The following is a 27219-nucleotide window of genomic DNA, read 5'->3' as shown; positions in this document are numbered from 1 at the left end:
GCATTACTAAAATAACCTAGTAGTTAATATATTTCATTTGTAATGTATGTATAAACATTTAGTTTTTTTTTCACATTTTTAAATTTAAACATTATTACAATACCTACCTTTCTGATATTTTTACTATTGTATAATATTTTTTGAGGCAGATTGTTTTCAATAAAAAGAAATTTTAAACAATTATTTTGACTTATACTGTACTATGTTAGTTCAGGAGATGAAGTGTGTGTGGGCAGAATCTGGTGCGAGGTGTATATTTGTCACTTTAAGACCTAAATTAGATGTTTCTGAAGAAAAGAAGTAAAAGGATACGCTTTCAAACAACTTCAAGAAGATTCACACAAAAATAATTACTTTCCAATAAAATAGTATAACAGTGTATATTACAGTACATTGAATAAACTCGAGCGGAATAATAACGCACATAAAAAAATATTCATTTTCTTTTCGAAAAGTGCCCTCTCTAGTTTTCTATTAATTTATTAATAATTATTATTAATTAATGAGTAATATGAACATATTTTTTAAATTTAAGGCTGGAAGCTGTATGTACTCCTAACAAAGTTTCATACCTCCAAATTTCATCAACGTATTCAAAGCACTTAAATAAATATCAGATTTAACATTACAAATTCAGGTTTTGATAGAATTTTGCTTAAAAACATATACAAAAAACATCGATAAAAAATACTTTTCGTATTCAAAAACATTTGATACTTGGTATAAATGTTCAATATAGGTTGCTCCATCCATATTGCAAAAAAAAATTACTATCAAGCCATATCACTGATTTTTTTAATTTACGTTTTTACAAAATGTACACTTATGAAAGACCATACAATTCCAACTCATTTTTTTCAAGCTAATAACGATTTTGAAAAAACAACCAACAAAAAACGTTCATGGATGCAATTTTGTTTCTGTGAATAGAGCAACCTATATTGAACATTTATACCAAGTATCAAATGTTTTTGAATACGAAAAGTATTTTTTATCGATGTTTTTTGTATATGTTTTTAAGCAAAATTCTATCCAAAACCCGATTTTTTATGTTAAATGTGATATTTAAAATTGAAGTGCTTTGAATACGTTGATGAAATTTGGAGGTATGAAACTTTGTTAGGAGTAGAACCAGCTTCCAGCATTGAATGTTAAAAATATATTCATATTACTCATTAATTAATAATAATTATTAATAAATTAATAGAAAACTAGAGAGGGCACTTTTCGACAAGAAAATGAACGTTTTTTTATGTGCGTTATTTTTCCGCTCGAGTTTATTCAATGTAGGCCTACTGTAATATACACTGTTATACTATTTTATTGGAAAGTAATTATTTTTGTGTGAATCTTCTTGGAGTTGTTTGAAAGCGTATCCGCTTACTTCTTTTCTTCAGAAAACATCTAATTTAGGTCTTAAAGTGACAACTATACACCTCACACCACCAACTTCCAACACACTAGTTTCTGCCCAAACACACTTTATCTCCTGAACTAACATAGTACAGTATAGGTCAAATTAAATGTTTTAATTTTCTTTTTATTGCTGCCTCAACAAATATTATATAACAGTAACAATATCAGAAAGGTAGATAGGTATTAACAATGTTTAAAAAAATATGAATATATGTTTATACATACATTATAAATAAAACATATTAACTACTATTTTAGTAATGCAAACACAAGTACAGAATATCAGAAATCAATGAATCATGTGTCTAAATGTGGCATTATTAGGCTAATTTGCGTTGAGAAAAACATTGATGCCATTGGCCTATACAAAAAATCAAGACAACTAGACAAAATATTTACATAAACAATTAATACTAATATTGGTAGGCATTTAAATAATAGTGTATATAAACTTTTCTTAAATAGTAATAGTATAGGGCCTTACCAATTTATTTAATACATAATATATGAAATATATTACACAAAAGAAATATAAATGAATTTATAAGGACATGATGATTATCAAAAATAGTCAATATAATTAAATTTTAAACTCATTACCAGCATTATAAATAATATTTTAAAAAGATGAGAATGCAAGTAAATATAAGATTCATAGTCCTCATTATACACAATGATTTTCTACTATCACATATTAAAATATAAAACAATCATGTAGCCTTTAATGACTTTACATGGAGGTCTATTCAAATAAATTTAAATAAAAGGGTCATAATATGTCTTCGTCTCCAGTTCGTAGAAAATAAGTTAGGATTCAATTCATTTCAACAATAAAAAATATCCTGCCAGTTTGCGTTCAAGACCTGCAAAATGCTTAGTTTTTAATACGAGTACTGCTTTCTAACACATAACTTTGATTTCTGCAACAACAAAAAACAAAATCTCTGTAATAATGTACTTTAATTACTGTAATAATCTAGGCATAGATTATGTTGACCGAGCCAGTGAGAGGGCGATCGACTGTACTACCATAAGTCCTCTAGGTGTATACAACTTATTTCTTGTCTACAAAGTGTATAGTAGTATGCTAATATTACTATTATTAGATTAGGTAGTTGGGAGTAGTTTGGAGAGATACATCTATTTATAAAAGAGTACTGTATATGGAACTATCTGTGTTAGCCGCCTTTGTATTTTTAGATATAATACCAATAGGTACTATGTATTGGGATGCAATTCAACAGTTATGAATAAAAAAAGTCCTATGTACTCTGTATGTTGGAGGAAATAAGCATAAGAGAAAATAAAGCCTTGACCACAGGGTGTAAGTCACTATTTTGAATCAGTAGTATGACTTCTTAGGAAGTAATTTTAAAATTATCATTTTATGATCGAAAAGAAATATTATAATATCTAACTTTCTCCTTTATATAAATATATTATTTTATCCAAGGGGTTGCAAACACAAGTGTTCACATGTCTTGTTATGTATTGCACCTTTGTCCTGTCTTACGGTTATCCATCCATATAAGTTGTTCATCTCTTATGTTCAGAAATTGAAATGGTAAATAAACTGAAACTGTGCTTATGTTGTCCAGGTTGACGAGCCAGGAATGATGGTAGTGCCAGTATACCGTGTGTAGTTTAGCCTCAAGGCAATACCATGTAGCTGGAGTAGCTTGGACAAATACAGTAGAGATTTATGAGACTTGGTGTGTGATGATTCAGTATGATAAATTTGTGCTGTGAAAGACAAAATTGTAGAATTATGAAGAAAATATTGTAAAATATAACAAGGAAATTATACTATAGTATAATTAAGGGGTAACCGTATAATATATAATTAATAATAATAAATGCAATGGCAATTACTTATATTATGTATACATTACAATATTACAAATAAATTCATATATTATTTTATGATAAGGAAATCTGTTTTAGAATGAGAAAAAGCCGTCCCAACCCAGATTTGAACCCAGCTATTAATAAAGCTGTAAAACAAAATAGACCATATTGTAGCCGGACTGGGTAGCGTAGACTTACAGTACTTGAGGACTAGGCCTAGTACGATTAGCTAGAAGGATACAGGTCAACCTGTACCCGGGCCATGCCAACTCGCTCGTACCCAAATTTTGGTTTACTTATAAATCCAACATTTTGGCTTACTCGTACCCATCATGGGCTGGCTGCCTAGTAGTAGTAGTACAGTAGTAGCCTAGCCTAAGGCAGCAGGCCCGGCCCTAGCCTACTACACCTTAAGTCTAGGCCTAGCCTAGTACTAGTAGGCCTAGGCCTAGTAGTTAATATCATAACATACGCCCTAGAGCCTAGTAGTAGGCTACCTAGTACTCTACTAGCTAGGCCTAGGTAGTAGCAGTTGTAGTTATTGTAGTAGTGTTATTGTATTGTAGTATTAGTTATAGCTGTCCGGTGGTCCTTGGTCACTTGTCTAACTAGCTACGTCTAGGCTAGATCCCCTAATAGTAGGCCTAGGCCTAGTACGTAGTAAAGATAATTAGTTATTCTTCAACAGTCACACAATTCAGATTCTGCCGCTGATTGCTAGTGAACAGGGGGAGGGAGAGAAAGAGTTAGAAGAAGTGAAATAAGCCGTGACGTATAAATAACATCATACAAAATAATAATATAACTAACGAATCCGTATAATATAATAATGTTGTATGTTATAAAATAAGGTAAATGCGTTTAATATAATACAATTATATTATAATATAATGTATTTTATTAATAATATAATAGTAAATGTTGATGATATAATGCTAAAACCCAATAATATAATACAAAAAGTCAATAATTTGTTACATTTTTCACATAATATATTAGAAATAGATATAATATAATGCTAAAACCAAGTAATATAACGCAAAACCTATAATTCATTACAATACAATATATAATATAATAAAAAAATGATATAATAATATAATATTTTGAATACTTCAGACAGCTGAGGCTTGCCATACGATTCCTTTTTGTTTATACAATTACTTTAATCGGGCTAATTTTTTCACTGTGCCTTTGATTAATAACGAAGTTATTTGTTTCACTTTCTATAACTGGAGAGTACAATTTACTATTCTATTCGTTTGTGGTTTGATTGCTTCGGTCGATTCTCCTACGCCTAGTTGTTATGTTGTTTGTATCAGTGGGTGTTTTAAGTTGTTTCATTACTTCCTTTATTACTTTTTGTTCATAAAATAGTTTCATGACCATTATTATTAAGAGTAGAATTAGTATGCTTAATATTGTAATTGCAAATAGGAAATAATATACATTGTTATCCCCACGTACTAACACCTGGTTTACAGTTGATAACAAATTAGGTTTAGAAGTAACATGTTTTTGTTCTGGTGAAGTCAAAACAGTAGAGGTACTTGTCTCCTTTAAATCTTTGTTTGTGACGTAAAGTGGTTCAGTTTCAGCATATCTCGGAGCAACCTCATCCGGTACTGTTAACCGACACACGTATTTAGAGCCATTTGTTGAGGTAGAGGCCGTTATTGACTCTTTAATCCAAATGTGTGTGTTATTTGATTCCATTGGCCAATGTTCTTGTGCGTCTGATGGCTTGTCCCACGCTAACTCTGGTTTAGGGATTGTCTTTTCACTCAAACAGAACGCAACGACAATTTCTCCAATCTTGTATGCTGACTTCGTAAATTGGACAATTGGATATTTATCGGATGGTATTTCACGCACAATAAGCTTCCCAATACTGGAAGTAAGCAGGATATTGCCGTTATATTTCAAATAACATTTGTAATCTCCTGCATCTTCTCTCTTGACCGGATCAATCCTCAAAAAGTGTCTTGCATTTTCATATTGATCGTGAATAGTAATACGTTCCAGATCAAATCCATTGATTGGTTCTCTGATAATGTAAGACCCTTTGGTCCAGATTACGTCATAAGAATATATCATTTCTTCTGAGATATCTTTGAAGATACAGGTTATATATGCCTCGTTTCCTTCTACTGCTGAATGGTCTCTTGGTTGATAAACAAATCTCACTGCAAAACATGTCTGGCAGAATAGTACAATGATAAGTAGGCCTACCGGTATGACACCATATTTACATCTAGCGTTGCACATTGTCGCCTCTGTTCTCAGATATTTAACCTTAAAACAAGTATATTAGTTAATATGTATTACAATACAATACACACAAACAAGCGAAAAAGTATTTAGTGATGTTAACACTTTAAATATGAAAATAACATCTTCACGATGACGTAATATTAAAATTGAATTGAGTATGTAAGAATAATACTTGTGTTTGGAAATTATTCACTTCTAACTATATTTATCTAAAAATGCGACGATGGAAGGATGAAAATGAATATATGATTTAAAACAATTGTAAGTACATACATGTAATTGATTATCATTGCAGTTGACTTTTATTTTGCAGTAACGCACTGTAATCAGCTCGAATGCTAAATAAGAAATGTTACTTTTATCATATAACAAATAGGCCTACGTTACTGCTAGGTTAATACATGTTTGGAAGGACAAAGTACGGTTTTTAAAAAGATAAGGATATGGTTTATGGTACAGGTATGATCGTATTTTGTAAACTGTGTTTGACAAAAGTGTTATTCGTTCACAAATTAAATGTCGCAAGAAAATAATCTGGAATATATTGCAGGTTATTTATACAAACGCTTTGTTTAGAAAGTGCTATAGGATTAAGTAATTTGTTATTTTAAATCTGAATAAAAACTATTATTTTAATAAATAGGCCTAAGTAAATATACATTTTAAAATGTTTATAAATAACCTATAGACTTCATAAGAAATATTGATTAAATTACTGTTGAAACCCCAAAATATCTGGCGACGCACAGCAATCGATTATAAATTCTACTATGCGGACTATTGTACCCCACTGGTTAAGGTTCATTGTAAATTATATTATCTAAACTAGATTTTGCATTTTGCATTTTCATTTAGTAAATTATATTATTGTAGCCTATAAGTATTTTTTTTACCATATTTAATGAGCGTGATCCATCCAGAAATTGCTGATCATTATGATCCTCAGAGGTTCACAAGACAAACATAAAACGCTCTACATAAACAAAGTCTTATTACAAGTCTTTGGGAGTGGAATTGTAATTTTGTCCTTATAAAAAATCCTGACATGTGACGGGACTAAAACCCAGGACCCTTGGAGTGGTAGCCAAGCATCATAACCACCAAGCCACAACTCCACTCCGTTAAAAATTATTATTATAATACTGTTGTGTTTGTCATAATTTTGTATAATATCGGCCTACACATTTTCTATAGAAATGTAATATATTTAATAGAGTAGAATACTGTATCCTACGCTGTTCTCTGCTTACCTTACCTTAAAATGGATATGAAAGGATTTTAAACTTTCAAAAAATGACTTTGTATGAATCCTTTTAATGTTAATAAACAATACACAACAAATTAGATTCAAATACCTAGTAGAACTTGAGAAATAAACAAATTTAATTTTTGTATAAAACGTCCGCAAAATGGCCGATCAACTGGTACGCCATCTTAATTTTTATGAACGTTCTATACGCACGTACGAGATCGTCAAGTTTAGAGTTTGAAACACCCGGGGTTGTAGCCACGGCAGCAGTCGTTTTGTGATTGGTTAATGAATTTTAATACAGGCCAATCACAATCTTGCCTCGTTCGCGGACACGGTGTGTAAACAAAATAAACAAACCCATCATACACGAGACTCACGTGTTGCAAGCTCCCTGTTGCTGCAGTCGTAGAAAATATCGATATTTCACAAATCAATAAAAAGTTGTGTCTGCAAAGATTGTACGTAAAAAGAAGAAAGGGTGTGTCACACCAAAATCAGTCCGGGAGACCATTTATGGCTGCTAAAACTTGACCGGCCGGACTAATTTTGGCCCCGGACCATATTTATCGTGACAGGTGTATTTGTACATCTCACACTAAACCACTCACGCAGACTACAAAGTAGGCTAGGTCTAGTAGACTATAGTTTCTTCTAAATTCGCTAACTACTAGGTTAGGCCTACAGTACATTTTGAAAACATTGTCGAAAATGATCATTTTTTAGTCACGCGAACGATGTAAACAAGTGGCCGCTTGGCGAATGCACGAAATAAACAATAGGGCCTAGGTAGAATTGAATAAAAATAATAGTACATATCCATCCGTTTATTGGTCTTATCTTTGCAGATTTATGGAGTCAACAGTACATGAGATGGCTTTGCTGTAATAGTACTAGTAATAAAATTGTAAACATCAACAAATTATATGGCAGAAATAGTGTGTGGAATAAATTTTATTGAACAAATGTATAAAAATGAGTTTGGAACAACCAGGACATAAATTACTTTTGAGACCTGAGTGAGACAGTAGTCAGTTTAATTCTATCAACACCAGTCAGCTCCATCATATTCAAATGATGGATTCTTTCATAAATGTCCATTGTACATAGTATTTGGCTAAATAAATAAAAAAGAATTACAGTAGTCGTTTATTTGTTTATATACCCAGACCATGGTGGTATAAAATAAATTTTCTGGATATGGTAAAATTAATTTACCGTATCCAGCTAGCTGCAGTCACTACTAAAAAGGCCTAGCTAGGCCATGCCATGGCCTCCATGGCATTTTCAAACACCATTTACTCGTCCAACCGTTTCTTCAAAACGATGTTAACACCCGCGTTAACAAGAGGCTAACCTTCCGATGTTTAATGTGGACGAATTTCCATCAATTTCAGTTAATTACAACAAAATAATAAAATGAATGTTTCAATAATACGTGCATAATAAATAGCGGGAATTATTAATAATAATACAACATTCTACTGGAACGATACAAATGCAGTTTGTACCGTTAGAACGTGTTTGAACATTGTCTAACTTTTTTAATAAACATAACTCGATATCTAAAGAATAGTAGATATGTTCTCATTTCTTTCTTTTTTTTATTGTAGGGGAGGTTGGTATCAAATTAATCAAACTACTTTATTCAAGACTTTATTTGGCGGCTTCTTTAAATGCTGACTGTTGTTGGAGTTCCTATAATTGGTAATTTTAACCTTTTTTCCTAAACCACTGGAATAAATACCGTATTATTCTGGAAAAAAATTAATTGAATTTAATTGAATTAAGTTTATAAATAAAATTGAAAGACTTTATAATCGTTTCTATTTCTAATAAATAGTTGATATCGTTGATTCATTAGAAATAAACACAACTATTGAAACTCATGATAAAAATAAAGTACCCATAAAGGATACATCATTAGTATTAATACAATGAACCCTCACATTTTGTTTAAAGCATTGTATGTTTTAACATTGACTGGTATGGCATAAATTATGTTCAAGAAATCGGTGTTCAGAACAACTGTTTTTTTAAACCGACATACACGTGGTCCTAAATACATTTCTTTCTTTCCAGTATGAGTCAGTATACGTTTCTCGTGTACCTGTTTCTCTTCTTCCCCATAATTAAATCAAATGATGTTCTGCAATGCTATCCTGGAAATGATGTTAGTTATGCTGTTGCCGGCAAAATATTTACATTTTATTGTGATGTTGATATTTCTAAAATATTTGAAGTGCAAACCATCATTGACAATACCATTTGGATGAAAAATGATCATGTTGAGATTAACTCTACTGGTTCTTCAATGATAATGGGCAAACTGCGGCTAGAAAATGTTCTCTCAAACCTAAAGGAAACAGACAGTGGCGTATACGAATGCATATATGAAGGCGATGGATTAATTGCTAATTCCGGCAAGATGGAACTAGTAGTGCTGCCAAAACTTTCAGACCCAGTATGTGTCTCTTCGAAGTCAGAGTACTTTGTTGGTGACAATGTCACATTAAACTGTGAAACATACCCGTATCCATCTTTGAAGCTATTCTGGGATAATGCGGAGCAGCAATTCTCTAAACACGCAGTTTTTACTAATACTACAAATAAGAACAAGGTTATTAGTAGTGCTATGTTCATAGCAATGGATAGAGATAAGGGAACTGATTACACATGCACAATGACAACGGATAGCGTTCCACATTTGTGTACATCTACCGTTGTTATCAAACGTCATATTGTGGTTAACATTAACGCAACAGATTTTATGATTAATAAGTCGGCAACAATTTGGTGCAATGCCCTTGAATGGAAACAACAAACCTCAGCTAAAAGTAGCAAATATAAACAGATAAACAAGGAAGAAATCCAATTTCGATGGAATTCAACAAATGATGCAATTTTTGGCGAGGCAATACAACAAGCTAATTTATCCAACACGTTTATCAGACATGTTTCTTGTGGAATGCAAGGAGAAAACATAACGTGTACAGTGAACGCTGGATATGTTTTGAAATCAACGACGATGACCATACACATAGAGGAATGTTTAGCGTACGAAGAAACCAGTACTAAAGTTCCTTACGCTTCTGAGAAAACTGTCCCGTCTGATGAATCCCAGCCTCTGCAGACATCTAAAACTTTTGTGAATTCTATTATTACAATACTTCTCCTATCAGTTCAGTCAATCATGTTTCTATATCTTATCATAATTACCAGCTTGCAGTGTCTGAGATATTTTTCCAAAATTACAAGTCCGTAAAGTATCCATAATTTGTATTTAAATGTAAAAGTTGATTTTAAGTGTGTACGTTAAATTGACATTACTGATATGAACGTACGTAGTATTTTAAATACAAATGTTTTTTGTTTCAATGCGTTTTAGTAGTCATTTCAAGTTTAATAGTTTGTTAAACTGCAGTCGCTGAGTCGCTGTTTTAAAAGCAGAGGCGTATAATCTTAAAATTTTAAAACTATTTTACGTTTTCATTTCCATCATTCAATAAGCAACTGAATTACAACATCTTATTTGGTTTAACTTATTCCTCTATTGACGGTCATAGGCTTCCTCGTACTGAGTTTTTGACACATCACTAAATTTTGCAATGCAATAAAATTTAACTGAAACAATTATTTGAAAATTTTTATAAATATATCAAAAGACTTAGTGTCTCTATTTCTAATAAATAGTTGATGCTAATGGTTCATAAAAACTAAATACCAGAAACTCATAAAATAAAGTATTTTATTTTTGGTAATGTCACGCCCATTATTAGTTGACCCTTACGTTTTGCTTGCTCCATAGCAGCAATTTCATGCAGATTATATACAAAAGCTTTGTTTAGAAAGTGCTAGTAACTTGTTACTTTAAATCTGAATGAAAATTATTATATTAATAATTAAGTGAAGATAAAAAAAACCAAATTTTAGTAAGGACTTAAATAGATAGACAAATATAATTCATACGCAGTATTTATTATGTAGAAATCCAAACAATATATGGCGCCCTCTTTTCTTAACTTTCACATTGTCAAGTAAAACACATATCATACAGTATTTCAACCCTTCTAATATTTGTTTGTTTATATTACATCAAATTTAAGCGGGTTACTTTTTGTTTCTTTTTAGCAACATATCCGTATAGCATACCGTAACATACCTTTTGGTGGTTTACAACCTGCTTTACATTATAATTTTCATTTTAATTTATGGTTAATGTTCATTGTAAATATTATTATCTAAACTATTTTCCTTCGTGTAATTTGCCTTTTCATTTTGTAAATTCTTTTTATTAGTATTGTTGTGTTTGTCATAATTTTGTTTAATATCGGCTTACGTATTTTCTGTAAAATGTAGTATATTTTTTTAATCTGTTGCATTTACAAGTAGAATACTAGGCCTATGCTGTTCATTGGATGTAATATTCTTGTTAGGCCAAACATTTTTTATTTCTATCTTTGTGTATCCACGATACAAAAGGCTTGCCAAAAGCATTGTTTCTTTTGTATCTTTTTTTGTGTGTGTATTTTTCATAATCTATTATTGCGCGGATGATTTAAACACATTGTAAAATAATCATAATAAAAAATGTCTATAGAGAAAATACATATAGAAGTGTTAGACAATTCATTTGTATTGATAATAAATACTGAATATAAAATGAAAACAAAACTGGACATTATTGCACATTATTACGTCTTTCTAAGAGATTATCAATAAAAACCGTTTCATGTGATCAGAGGCTCCTGACAACGTCAATAAAGTGTCAAAGTTTACAATAAACATGTTATTTATATCCCATCAAACATGTTACAGCAATCATGATAGGAATATGTTTACTTTTTTTGTCAAAGGATAAGGTATATGGCAAATAAGCCGCATAGAAACGTGATAATGATCTTAATCTGTCTTTCAATTTGACAATTCTGTTCGCACACAACATTCAGTGTCACAAGATCAAACCAGAGAGATGTTTACATCCCTGATCAAACAACATATTGCTAGGCCTATTATTAATGTGTCTGTAGTATTGTGACATGACAAATTCTAAAAATTGATAGCATCAATACATTATAATGTATTTTGTATCATAATGAGTATCAGCTCAGCTATTATTGTAATTAAGATCACCACCAATAATACCTCCTCTAGATTACTATTACTAAAAGACAAAACTAAACAATTTTAATTTTTTTAAACAGGAATGTTGTGATCTTTTCTTTTCTGAATTATGTTATCCTGCCTAAATATGTTTTAATAAAATAAAAATAATAATAACAATTCTTTAAAACACAGGGTACATGACGACAAAACAAAATACATAACGTGTATACTTATACTAATAATTTGAGATTAAAGTTGCCTGGTTTTCATCGTCAATGCATAGTCAATGCTATACTTGTTGCACTTGATAACAATTCATACTCACATTTATGAAGCATCTCTTATGAAATTAAGAACCCAATTTTAAGAAAACCAGACTCTGTATTCGCTGTACATTTCGCTTTTCTCTATTCAATAAGTAATAATATATTTGTAGCCTGTGTAAGCATTACAATAATGTATATATTTCTCTCGTATTTTTTAACTGTTTCAACTTTATGATAAACCTTAATTCTAATCTGTATATTTTGAATTTCTAGGTTTTAAAGGAAAAATGGTGAGAAACAAATTTCTTTAAACAGATTTTTAGATTAAATTATTCACTCTTTGATTGTAATAAGAAGTTTTTAATTTAAAAATATGTATATATCCTTCTTTGTCTGATAGTAATTACCCATATTCATTATATTAATAATTAAGTGAAAATAAAAAAAAACAAATTTTAGTAAGGATTTATAAATAGAATTCATACGCAGTATTTATTATTTAGAAATCCAAACAATATATGGCGCCCTCTTTTCTGAACTTTCACATTGTCAAGTAAATTAAAACATCATACAGTATTTCAACCCTTCTAATATTTGTTTATATTACATAAAATTCAAGTTGGTTACTTTTTTTTTTTTTAGCAACATATCCTTATAGCATACCGTAATATACCTTATTGTGGTTTACCACTTGCTTTACATCACAATTTCTGGGTAATTTTCATTGTAAATATTATTTTATCTAAACTATTTTTCTTCGTGTATTTTGCATTTTCATTTTGTAAATTCTTTTTATTAGTATTGTTGTGTTTGTCATAATTTTGTATAATATCGGCCTACGTTTATTTTTTTTAATTTGTTGCATTTATTATCATTATTTATTTATATTGCATTCATACTGTATGCTGTTCATTGAATTCGGATATTGAGGTGACTGCATCCATAATTCAATGTTAATATTCTTGTAGACCAAACATTTTTATTTCTATTTTGTGTATCCACGAAATAAAAGGCTTGCCAAAAGCAGTTTTTCTTTTGTATCTTTTTTGTGTGTGCGGGTGACATTTCGCTCATTTCAAAATAATAATAAAAATGTCTATAGAGAAAATACACAGAGCAGTGACAACATTTCATTCGATTTATTGTTAGTCAATTCCTTTTTATTGATAATAGATACTGAATATAAAATGAAAACAAAACTGACATTACTGCACATTATTACTTCTTTCTACGAGATTCTCAATAAAATCGTTTCATGTGATCCGAGGCTCCTGACAACGTCAAAAAAGTTTAAAAGTTGACAACAAATATGTTATTTTTATCCCATCATCAATCATGTTACAGCAATCATGATAGGAATATGTTTACTTTTTTTGTCAAAGGTTACTTTTTTTTCGGAATTAACAATGTAATGAATTATTTATTTTCCAATACAGAAAATTGATTACAAGATCCTCAATACAACCTTTTCATATGATCCGAGGCACCTAATAACGTCATTAATATGTTTACTTTTTTATTCAAAGAAGCGGAATAGCAACGTGATTATGATCTTTGGTCAACTTTGAGGCCGTGTCTCGGCAGCCAAAACAAAGTTATCGGTTATCAGGTAAGTAATTAAAAGTGCGCAGGTGCTCATCAAACGCAACAATTTTGTCCTTCAGGTCAAAGATTAATAATGATTGCATTTATCCGATAATTTGAATGAGATAATTCAATAATCGGTTAAACGCCGTTTTCAAAGGTAGTTTATCGGTAAATTAGTTTATTAGTGTTTTCGTACACCGTATTCAGTTTTACAAGATCAGTCAATCTATTTCAGGCACATTATTAATGTTTATGTAGCATCGTTGGGACATGATAAATCAAAAACAATTGAGAGCATCAATAATAAGTATTCTGTATCATTATCGTCATTGCCATTTCGTCGTCATAATGCTTAAAACACCAGTCATGATCATCATCGTCATCATCAGCTATCATTTGTAATCAAGATCACACCATTAACAATTAATTAATTTTAAAAAGACAACACCAAACAATTCTTTAAAACACAAGGTACAACAAACCGAGTCAAATAAGTAAAATGCCTCTTTAGGTAAAGGTAAAGGTAAAGGTAAATTTGACCTCAAGCTTAACTGGAAAATGGTTTTCTAAATTATTTTCAATACAATGGTTTCTCGTAATAGGCTACATAAGCCTACATACTGCTAATTTGGAAAATAATGTCAATTACATGAACATTAAAGAAACACTTCCCTGAAAAATAAACAAATCTATCTATTTGCCAATAATAATATATCTGTCTCTGTTGACACTACAGTACACCATGACGTAAGCTAATAATTTAAAGTTTATGACCAAACAATAATAACCGATAAGAAAGTTTAACGGAGCTAATTTATCTAGATTGCGGCTATTATGCAAGTGGTCAGCTGAATTTACTGACATAATGTACATTGTGCAACGATAATAAAAAAAGTTTTTGAATGTGCTGAGATTTGTTCTAATAAGCGTATTAGTCAAATTATTGAAGACAGGATGAATTTAAATAATAACACCAAGTATAATACATAAAGTGTATACTTATACTAATAATTTAAGATTAAAGTTTAAAGCCTGGTTTTCATTGAAATCTATGCATGCAGTCACATTGGGCTACAAAATAAAATAGAGCTGTTTTTCACTGTGGAATAGTAGTTTGGTAAATAACGTCAATAAAATGAACATTAAAGAAACACTTCTCTGAAAAATAAACAAATCTATCTATTTTCCAATAATGTATCTGTCTCTGTTGACACTACAGTAAACAATGACGTAAGCTAATAGAGAAAAGCTTATGACCAAACAATAATAACCGATAAGAAAGTTTAACGGAGCTAATTTATCTAGACGGCAAAAATTATTATTTAAGACTATTATGCAAGTGGTCATCTGAATTTTTTGGCATAATGTACATTGTGCAACGATAATAAACAAGGCCAACAGCCATTAAGTCGCGTGCTACAATGCATAGTGATACCGGACCGACAGACAGACCGACAGACAGACAGACAGACCGACAGACAGACCGACAGACCGACCGACATAGTGAACTATACTGACCGAAATTACTGAACATGTTTAAAAATGTTGAAATGTTTAAAAACATTTATATTTTTTTAATTTACACGTGCGTAGCCTGTCACTTTTGACGTGCTCGTATAACGTAATTTCTAGTTGAAAAGTAAGTCAAAAAAACAGAAATCGGGCAAAAAGAGTGCGCAATAACATTTAACGCGCAGTGCGCGCGCAAAAATCTGCGCACTCATGGCAATTTTGTAAACGCTTAAAATTGCCTGAAACGTACTCTTATTTCATCGAAAATAAATTTTCTTACATGCGCTACGCACGTAATTGTATTGCCATATGATGATTTATGCCCTGAAATTTATGAGTACCAAATTTTATTTAATTGTGATTCATGGTTGTGAAGATATGATTACAAACGTGATTTCGTCAAATCGTGCGTAGACCGCGTGATTTTTTATTGCGCACCGTGAAAACATAACCACATCGATTCCTGGCCATAAGGAATATACTGTGAAAAATTGACTTAGCTAGATTAAACTGATATCAAGATAAGGTCAGAAAGCGATAAAACGCATAGTGATACCGGACCGACAGACAGACCGACAGACCGACAGACAGACCGACCGACATAGTGAACTATAGAGTCGCGTCCACGCGACTAAAAAGGAACAGTTGACCACATTATTTTTTAATGCGCTGGACTTGCACAAATAAAAGACGAGTTGTATAATAAACTATAAATTATTGCGGACTCCACTCTACTTGGGAAGACTTTGATAAGGGACCTATTGTATATAGACACCACTTGTTCCTTGACAATTTTTGACCATCATTGTAAGCACTGAATATCTGACCACTTCTTGGGTCTATAGGAACAGGTTTTACAAAATTATGTGACCTATTTACCTACCACCAAGTATATTGTTTTATTTGTATTTTTAACCAATTTTTGTTTTGCATAATAATTGTAATATTTTGTTCTTTATTTTATTTACTTGATGTGTTTAGTTTATACAAAAAAAGGACACTTTCTTTAATGAAGATCATAAAAAGTAAGTTGTTTACGTTTGTTTAAATTTTCTGTATTTCACACTTTTTATATTGTTCATATTTATTATTTTTATCTGTAAATTTGTGTTGTATTTTTGACTGCAAAGTACTGTAATGTCTTCTGATTGGATAATAAAGTTTTCATATGTATTATGTAATTACTGAAAATGGATTTGAAAATATCAATTAGTGTAACAAAATGGGTAAAATCGTAATATAATTATTGCTATCATTATTGACTTTTAGGCATTTTCTTACTATCAAATGGTCTGAACCATATCAAGTTTGTTTTTAATACTTTAAAAACTGGAAAATCGAATTTGTGTTTCTATATATAATAAAGAGTTGATTGTTGATTCACTCAAATAAAATAATTGAAACTCATTGTGAATGCAAAGAAAACATAAACAACATTAACAGTAGTGCAGTTTTATGAAACAACTAATTACTTACTATTACTAATTAATAAAAAGGAAGAGCACAGACATAAGAGCATAGTCACCATTGACTATATCAAGTAATCAATGCATTTCCATTTATTCAATATGAGTCGTTTGTTAAATGTTCTTATTTACCCGTTCCTTCACTTTACCTTAATTAAATCAACTCCAAATTTGCAGTGCTATCCTGGAAATGATGTTAGTTATGCTGTTGTTGGCAAATCGTTTACATTTTATTGTGATTTTTATATTGATAAAGGATCTGAAATACAAATCATCATTGAAAATACCATTTGGAAGAAAAACGATGATGTTGAAATCAACTATACAGCTTTACCCATGGCAGAGGACACACAGCGGCTAGCAATTGTTCTCTCAGACCTAAAGGAAACAGACAGTGGCGTTTACGAATGTATATATCAAGGCGATGAATTACTTGTTAATTTTGGTAAAAAAGAACTAGTAGTGCTGCCTATACCTTCAGAACCGGTATGTAGCCCTTCAAAATCAGAGTACTTCGTTGGTGACAATGTCACATTAAATTGTGAAACATACCCATATTCAACTTTGAAGCTTTTCTGGGATACGGAAACATTCCCAAAACACGCAGTTTTTACTAATACTACAAATAAGAACAAGATTATTAGTATTGCTATGTTCATAGCAATGGATAGAGATGAGGGAACTGATTACACATGCAACATGAAAATGAATGGCGTACATTGGTGTACATCTACCATTGTTATAAAACCTCATATTGTGGTCAGCATTAACGCAACTGAATTTATTGTAAACCAATATGCAACAATTTGGTGCTATGCATTTGAATGGAAATTCCAAACTTCATTGAATGTTAAAAACAGCAATATACGCAAAGAACAAATCAAATTTCAATGGAAATCAACAAATCATGCGATTTTTAGCGAAGCAATACAACAAGCTAATTTATCAAATATGTTGTTCATCAGACGTGTTTCTAGTGAAATGAAAGGAGAAAACATAACATGTAACTGGTGATATCTTGAAATCAACAACGATGACAATTCAAATAGAAGAATGTTTAGCGTACGAAGTTCACAAAAGCCAGCCAGCCAGCACTGAAGTTCACAAAAAAGGCACTGGTATGATGGCGGCAGAAACACATCCTTACACTTCTAAGAACACTCTTACTTCTGATAAATCTCAGCCTTCTCATACATCTGAAACTTTCGTGAATCCTATTATTACAATACTTCTCTTATCAGTTCAGTCTATCATGTTTCTATACCTTATAATAATTACCAGCTTACAGTGTCTGAGATATTTTGATAAAATTACTAAATCCGAATCTGTGTATTATTCGACTAGCACTGAGGCCTAACAGACAAGAAGGAATTGTAGGTGGAAGTCCAGACCCAGGAGAATGAAATCAAAATCTCCATTTTGTGTTCTACTTTAGTATAGAATGTTAAACAGATTAACGATATACCGAACTTACATAAAGATATAATTATTTGTAAATAACAACATAAATTGTAAGGAACCGTAGATGAGTTAATGAGACTAAAAATAAAACTATTGTATGATACAACAGATACAAATATAGTCAAACATGGATTGAAGAAAGGATAATTTTAGTGAAAAATATATGTATATCTCTAAACATTATAAAGGCCATATACATTGCTGCAGTCGCGTGCTCAGATTTGAGTTAGTGTTTACCGACCAACCGACATAGTTAGCTGTAGAGTCGCGTTTGCACGCGACTAAAAACAAATACACAAAACAACCTCTCTACCGTGGAAGTGGAATTATTCAGTAGATACTAACATAAATGGTTTGAAAGAAACTGATATTGATCAAAAATATTATAAAAACGAATTGCAGAAAAAAAATGCAAAATACCAAAACATCCCTAAGCAGTATCAAACAATGGGAACGAGAATAAAGCTCGACGTTTTATTAAGGTTAAACTATGTGTTTTTCAACTTATATATATATTTTTAAATTTGTTAATCGTATAATTAAAATAAATAATATAAAATTTTCTACTGTACAGTACGTTGAGAATTGTAATGTAATGCTCTATATAAGAAATCAAATTAATAATAATCAGTGCCGAACATGACTAAGTCACTTTTGTTTAGATTAGATAGAAAATCAGTTATTGATGTAATGATGTATAATAAAACTAACGCGTTGTATTTTAATACTATTTTTCAATCACTAACATTTAATTTTAGAACCTTAACTTTGGAACCTTGTAATAGAATATCATTTGGAGTGGCAGCATGAAGCGACTTCGATAACTCCAGAGGGCGCCATATCTAAAAGGTCAATCGGGACAAAAATCAGCAGCTAGCAGCCTGCGATCATCGCCTCGATGGAACTTGTCCCGATTGACCTTTGAAATGTGGCGCCCTCTGTCGCTTATACGACAATATTTCGCTGGCAGTGCAATTTTATTCACTGAATTCGACTTCACAGTCGACGGTCAGTCAAGCGTGTAATAAGTTTGGAATGGTTCACAAAATAGGGTGCGTAAAAAACAACAAATTAAACAAGTTAAAAAGCATTCTATTTTTAATTCAAAAAACATTTTCGCGATTATCTAATATGATTCGATATCACAACTAAACGATATGCTAGATTACTAGCTATTACTGCACCACATTCACGTATCAAACATATAGGAAAATGGAATGTCTGAAGTACATTTCGGGCTTGAACATCAGATACCGCTATGTTCGAAATGCATAAGCGTCGAAGGAGGAGGTTCGAAGGGATTTCATAAATCTGATTAGTCCGATAGAACTAGCTAACCAATCAACTCCATAATAAGTAGCAATGTAGAAGACAACTTATGCTTTCTAATTGACTTTTCCCGGTGAAAATCGACCTACAACTTTTGACTGTAGAGGGATTTGTGTTAAAGACAGCAAGTAATTTCGGCCGATTTAACTTTTTTTTACGCTGAAGAAAAACACAACCAGGTGCGATAAAAACCAAAAGTCCGATAATGTGCTATGATTACAAGTATAAAATTAGAATTGCTGTAAAGATAATTAAATTTCGATCAGTTTTATTTTTTCCACCAAAAAAATTGATTAATCATTCGCGAAGTTATTAGGCCTACAAAAAGAAGTTTTTTTTAACGACCGTTTAATTAAATTTAGGTACAAAATATTTGGTAATACAGTAATTACCAAGCAGACAGAAGACCTAAAATACAATTTCTTCCGGTTGAATTTTCCGGTGAACATTCCCTGCTCGAAGCCGGGCTTCGGTAGAGCTGGTCTGTGTCGACAGAACTGTTTCTAATTCTACCTTCACCTTCTGTCTGCTGTGTACCTCAGGCCTATAAATCAACCTATACAAAATGAGGGAAATAACTATGCCTACTATTAGGCCTAATATAACAGCAATAATGAAGATTAGGCTTGTTCTTTTGACATTGAGATATTGATTGTCAATTCTCTCGGATCCTTTTGTATTTGTTTTCAATAAATCATGCCTGGAGGTAACATATTTTGTTTCTGATAATACAGTCTTTGTATCTTTAGATTTTTTTTTCATGATGTAAAGTTTTTTGCTTTGACCATATCTTAGAGCAACTTCATCTTCTACTTTTAGTCGACAGACATAGTAAGAGCCATTTGTAGATACAGTTGCTTCTCCAGATTCTTCAATCCAAATGTGTGTAGTATTAATTGATTCAATCGGCCAATTGTCCTGAGACAAACGAAATCGTGACTTTGTGTTCCACTTCAACTCCGGTTCAGGGTTTATTTTTTAACAAAAACAAGTAACAGTGACAATTTCTCCAATTTTGTACGCTGACTTCTTAAACTGGACAATTGGATATTTATCGGACGTAAGAAGGATATTGTCATTGTATTTTAGATAACAACGGTAACTTCCAGCATCTTTTCTCTTGACTGGATCAATAGTTAAAAAGTGTTTTGCAATTTCATATCTATTGTGAAATGTAAATCTTGCCAGATCAAATCCATTACTTGGTTGACTGATAACATTAGAATCTTTGATCCAAATGACGTCATATTTGTGTTTCATGTCTTCTGGGATGTCTCTAAAAATACAAGTCACGTATGCTTCTCCTCCTTCAACTGCTGAATCGTCCATTGGTTCATAAGCAAACTCTACCGCAAAAATGTGATGTGTAATGCGGTTAATCTGAGGTAAGTGTGTAATAGGTTTCTTGACAACCCATATCTCGGTGTATCTTGGCTAGTATATTTCAAACTACAAAGTTTTAAGGATTATTACTTAGAAATTGTTTCTGATTTTATGTTGCTATATTTTCAATTATATTCTAGGTCGTGAACTTAGATCGAAAATGTTAGTCATTAAAGTACCAAATGCTTAATTTTATTATCTATGTAATTTTAAAAAATTCCATGAATTCAATGTTTTTAGTCGCGTGGACGCGACTCTATAGTTCACTATGTCGGTCGGTCTGTCTGTCGGTCTGTCGGTCTGTCTGTCGGTCTGTCTGTCGGTCCGGTATCACTATGCATTGTAGCACGCGACTTAATGGCTGTTGGCCTTGTTTTTTTATTGTTTTGTATCAATATACGCCTATATGCTGGTTGCACAAGTTAACAAGAACAACTAAATACCTGCTCTACCAAGACAAAAATGTATTCTCTGATTTACATTTATTTGTTGCATTCATACTAATACATGATTTCTTTTTACTGTTTTCAAGAAAGATTGTATATTTTATAACGGAGAAATTCGTGTAATTTTTAATTATATCATATTTATTTGTATATAACGTTTTTTGAATACGGCACTGTTAGGTCTCTTTTTAATTTTCCTGATTAATCATGTGACGATATTTTCTATTTAAGAATAATTTTTACTATAATTTGTAGCCATTGTATAAACAGTTAAAAAAAAGGTAAGTAATATCCACCAAGAAGATAAGATTCAATGCCACAGCAACTTTTATTCAGAATAGTTATAAATAACATAAAATGTTAATGTGATTGATCAGTAAAATATTACAATAACTATACAATTACATACTGACGAAAACGATACTATTGACGAAAATTATAGAATTATTCCTAAACCTTTCTTCAATTTAGCAGTATAGATCAGAAACACCGTTATATAGATTGTGTGGAGACTCTACTGAAACTGTAAGACATATTATTAGTGGATGTAAGATGCTCGCCCAGAGAGAGTGTAGGGAGCCTCATGATAAGGTGGCATTGCGGGTACACTGGGACATTGGCAGAAAATACCAATATGTAATTGGCGCTCTTGGAACAATTTAAAAAAATGCAAACACAATGGCATGACAAGTTAAGAGCTCAGATGTCGGCCATCCTGGAAACAGCACACATATTGAGGAAGCTGTTATGTCTCTAAGCTTCTTATTTCGTTTCGTTTCCCAAGGTGAGACTCGATTTCGGTACCACCGAGCCATACACAACTGACTAAAAGTTGTAGAAAGATTCCTCCGTGTATTTACTATGCAGTAACCACTTTGGTGCAGATAGATTATTACATACCGCAATGAATTATAATTTTTTACTATGATGACATCGTTAAAAATATAAAAAAATGATGCACTGTCAAACTATATACTTTTAAATTTAATATATGAACATATTAAGAAAGAAAGTTAATGTTAAGTTTGTTATTTCGGCCTAAGAAAAAATGTTTGATTGTCGAAATTATTAAAAACAAATTTAATATGCGATTAATGATGACTTAATCAACTTTTGTTTTCTTAATTTCATAATAAATCATACATATGATACACTTTAAGAAAATGAAATGCAAAATAGGTGTTCCCAAGCATTCTGACGATCTATATTAATTTAAAAATTTAGCATATTTTCACCATTTTGTTAACTTACACGTGCGTAGTCTGTCACTTTTGATGTGCTCGTATAACGTAATTTCGAGTTGAAAAGTGAATCAAATATGATGATATTAATAAAGAAAGGTTGTAAAACAGAAATCGTGCAAAAGGAGTGCGTATTAACGTTTAACGCGCAGTGCGCGTGCAACAATCTGCGCACTCATGGCAATTTTTTAAACGCTTAAAATTGCCTGAAACGTACTCTAATTTCATCGAAAATAATTTTTGACAATTTTGAAAAATGTAATCGATTCGTGGCCATGTGAATATACTCTGAAAAATTGACTTAGCTAGATGAAACTGATTTCAAGACAAGGCCATACAAGTTAATGTTTACCGACCAAACGACCGACATAGTGAGCTGTAGAGTCGCGTTGCACGCGACTAAAAATAAAATTTATTTAAAATGGGGATTTTTTCCCAAAGTCAAAGGTCAATAACAACACTTTCTGTCACAATTGGACAAAATGTTCCATTTTGTTTTTAACCCTAACTATGGATATGTATACCGCGCCTAATGATAATTATTATTTCTTAGTCGTTTGATCAGAGAGGAGTAAAATTACATTTGTAATTGCATTTTGCTGGTTTGGTTTACCAAAGAAGAAAATCAATCATCTTCTTGTTTAATTTTCCGATGAAAACTCCCGACTCGACGAAGGGGATAATTATTCTTCCGGGTTTCGGTAGAGCTGGTCTCTTGGGACAACATCGCTTGATAGTCTACTATCATCTTTTGTATGTTTACCTCAGACCTAGACAACCTATACAACATTAGGGGACTAACTAATAGTAATATTACTAGGCAGTATAGGCATAATAGGCATAATATGAAAGCAATAATGACGATTAGGCCTTTTCTCTCGAAATAGTAAGGATATTGAAGGTCAATTCTCTCTGGTACTTTGTCTCTCTTTGTCGTCCAAAAAACCTGTCTGGTGTTAACGGATATTGTTTCTGATAATACAGTCTTTGTATCTTTAGATTTTTTTTTCATGATGTAAAGTTTTTTGCTTTGACCATATCTTAGAGCAACTTCATCTTCTACTTTTAGTCGACAGACATAGTAAGAGCCATTTGTAGATACAGTTGCTTTTACAGATTCTTCAATCCAAATGTGTGTAGTATTTGATTCAATCGGCCAATTGTCGTCAGACAAACCAAATCGTATATTTGTGTTCCACTTCAACTCCGGTTCAGGGTTTGTTTTTTCACAAAAACAAGTCACAGTGACAATTTCTCCAATTTTGTAAGCTGACTTCTTAAACCGGACAATTGGATATTTATCGGATGGTATTTCACGTATAGTAAGCTTGCCAATTCTGGAAGTAAGAAGGATATTGCCATTGTATTTTAGATAACAACGGTAACTTCCAGCATCTTTTCTCTTGACTGGATCAATAGTTAAAAAGTGTTTTGCAATTTCATATCTATTGTGAAATGTAAATCTTGTCAGATCAAATCCATTACTTGGTTGACTGATAACATAAGAATCTTTTGTCCAAATGACGTCATATTTGTGTTTCATGTCTTCTGGGATGTCTCTAAAAATACAAGTCACGTATTCTTCTCTTCCTTCAACTGCTGAATTGTCCATTGGTTCATAAGCAAACTTTGCCGCAAAACTGTTCTGGCATAATAGTACAATGAAAAGTACGAAACCATATTTACATCTAGTTTTGCACATTGTTACCTATATGTTTTCAGACTGACTGAAAATACAAAACAATTGATTAGGCATACACAGTGGACATACCAACCAACAAGTAATACAATGTTATTTTACACTTCCAATGTATTTTTTTTTCAAATAAAGATCGAATCATGGTTCCCCTTTTGTTATTTGAAGTCAGATCAATGATAACATACACACTGAATATAAGTTATTCTAAAAAGTTCCACATACCTTGAATTAGACAATCAATGTAGTTGACTCTTGAAAAAAAAAAAAAAAAATGTAACCAACCTAAAGTAATATTCAAGTCACATTAAATAAAAAATGTTTATCATAGGACAAATCCTTTACAGCATGTTTACTTTTTCCAAGGTGTCCATAAAGATTAATAATGGTATTCATTGTGATTATGATCGTTTATCATAGTCTGTAAACATTTCTTTTGAAAATGACTTTGGCAATGTTTTTGTACACAACTTCTAGTGTTTTAACAATCGTAAACGACTACAATAACTACTGCAATAAACAGGGAACTATTACATTTTTTAAAGTAATAAAATTGGTATTGTAAGTACTAAAATAATGTTCCAATATATTTTGATAACGAACATATTAATATGTGGCGCCCTCTTCAATTCTCTGAACTTTCACATTGTCAAGTAAAAAAACATTTATTACATCATCAGTATTTCAACCCTTATAATGTTTGTTTATAAATCAAGTATAAGCGGGTTACTTTTTGTTTTTTAGCAACATATACTTATTGCATACCGTAATATACCTTTAGGTGGTTTACCCCTTGCTTCACATTACAATGTTCACTTTAATGTCTGGGTAATGTTCATTGTAACTATTATATTATCTAAACTATTTTTCTTCGTGTATTTTTCCTTTTCATTTTGTAAATTCTTTTTAATAGTATTGTTGTGTTTGTCATAATTTTGTATAATATCGGCCTACGTAGTGGTATATATTTTTTTAATCTGTTGCATTTATAAGTAGAATACTGTATGTTGTTCATTGGATTTGGATATTGAGGTGACTGCATCCATAATCCAATGTTAATATTCTTGTAGACCAAACATTTTTATTTCTTTCTTTTCTCGAAATAAAAGGCTTGCCAAAAGCATTGTTTCTTTTGTATCTTTTTTTGTGTGTGTTTTAGAATTTGTTTAATTTTTGTATTATATGCTTGTAATTTAAAGGTAGGCCTACTCCTCAATACTGCAGGTGACATTTAAGTTTAAAAGCTCATTTTAAAATAATCATAATAAAAAATGTCTATAGAGAAAATACACAAAGCAGTGACAACGATATATTTTATTCGATTTATTGTTAGTCAATTCGTTTTTATTGATAGATACTAAATATATAATGAAAACAAAACTGACATTACTGCATATTATTACTTCTTTCTGCGAGTAATATATCAATAAAACCGTTATCCGAGGCACCTGGTAATGTCAACAAAGGTGACAACAAACATGTTATTTTTATCCCATCATCAAACATGTTACAGCAATCATGATATGAATATGTTTACTTTTTTAGGTCAAAGGATAAGGTATAATATTAAATAAGCTGAATAGCAACGTGATTATGATCCTTATCTGTCTTTTAAGTGTTTTTGTACACAAATTGTCACAAGATTAAACAACCTATTGCTGGGTCTATTATTAATGTGTCTGTAGTAGTATTGTGACAGGACAAATTCTAATAATTCCTAGCATCAATACGTTATACTATAATTCTATTCTGTCACAATGGGTATCGTCATTTTCATCCTCGTCATAATTCTTATAACCCCAGTCATCATCATCATCATCATCGCCGTCGTCATCGTCGTCGTCGTCATCATCATCATCAAAGCTATCAGCTATCATTGTAATCAAGATCACCACCCTGATGACAAACCGAGTCTTAAAATAAATAAATTGGTATTGTAAAATGCCTCATATAAAATAAAATTATTATTATTATATATATATATTATAAAAAGAATGTTTTTTTCTTCGTAATCTGTGCATTAGCCTACATTACTGCTAATTTGGAATCTTAACTTCAATAAAATGAACATTATTTTTACAGTTCCCTGAAAAATAAACAAATGTAATGCATATAAATATTTGTCAGTGATATCTGTCTCCGTTGACACAGTACAGTAAACCATGACGTAATTTAGTAGATAAAACGGAAATAATCATGCAGTAGTGGTGGTAAGATAAAGCATTAGTGAAGATATTCGGTGATTGTTGTAAAATATTCCTAAAAAGAACATGTAGAAACTTTCCTCAGTGTGCATTTCTTTTATCATTTTATTATTTCTTATGTCCGCAGCTAATTGTTTGTTCGTATCAGGCCATATTTTGCTTATTCCAGTATTTCACAGTCTTTTTGACATTTTGATTATGATTTAAAACTTATACGGATTTTTAAAAAAAAACAGAATTCACAGCACAGCAGCCAACCTTATTTCCACAATCAAGAAATTACAATATATAAAAGTATTCCGTTACCAGAGCATACTGCAGTTCCTCTACAGACAGTCACATTATAACCTGGTTCTGTAGAATATGCACTTGGTGCAATTTCTACAATGTCCCAGACTTCAACGCTCTTTCAGACGGTAGTGACAAAAAATGCGATGCCTCAGACAGCTACTCTTTTGCAAACAGCAGTGCCACAGAATATTGCACCACCGATATCTGCTCTTCTGCAGACAGCATTGACACACAGCAATGTATCAGGCTCAACAGACTGTTCCGATTTATGGGAATTATGCAAGACAAGCAGCAACAAGCTCTTGAGCAAGGTCCTCTGCCACAGCCAACAACAGCCGCAACCGATTGCTCTGCCACAAGCACCTCAGCAGGAACAAGTTGCTATCAAATTGTACTACAACGACAAGTTATCACCACAGAGGTTGATACAACACCAGAAGTAAC

At 31.6% G+C, this 27219-nt stretch overlaps 1 long non-coding RNA gene across 1 annotated transcript in view; it reads right to left on the bottom strand.

The window, feature by feature from the left end:
* LOC144845296 (uncharacterized) overlaps nucleotides 1–27219 on the bottom strand; it is a 190422-nt gene that overhangs the window by 152636 nt on the left and 10567 nt on the right. The window lies entirely within an intron of this gene.

Source organism: Antedon bifida, chromosome 6 (assembly GCF_963402885.1).
Source record: "Antedon bifida chromosome 6, ecAntBifi1.1, whole genome shotgun sequence".
Taxonomy (NCBI): Eukaryota; Metazoa; Echinodermata; class Crinoidea; order Comatulida; family Antedonidae; genus Antedon; species Antedon bifida.
The sequence above is the reverse complement of the archived record's forward strand: the minus strand, read 5'-3'. Positions and strand labels throughout refer to the sequence as shown.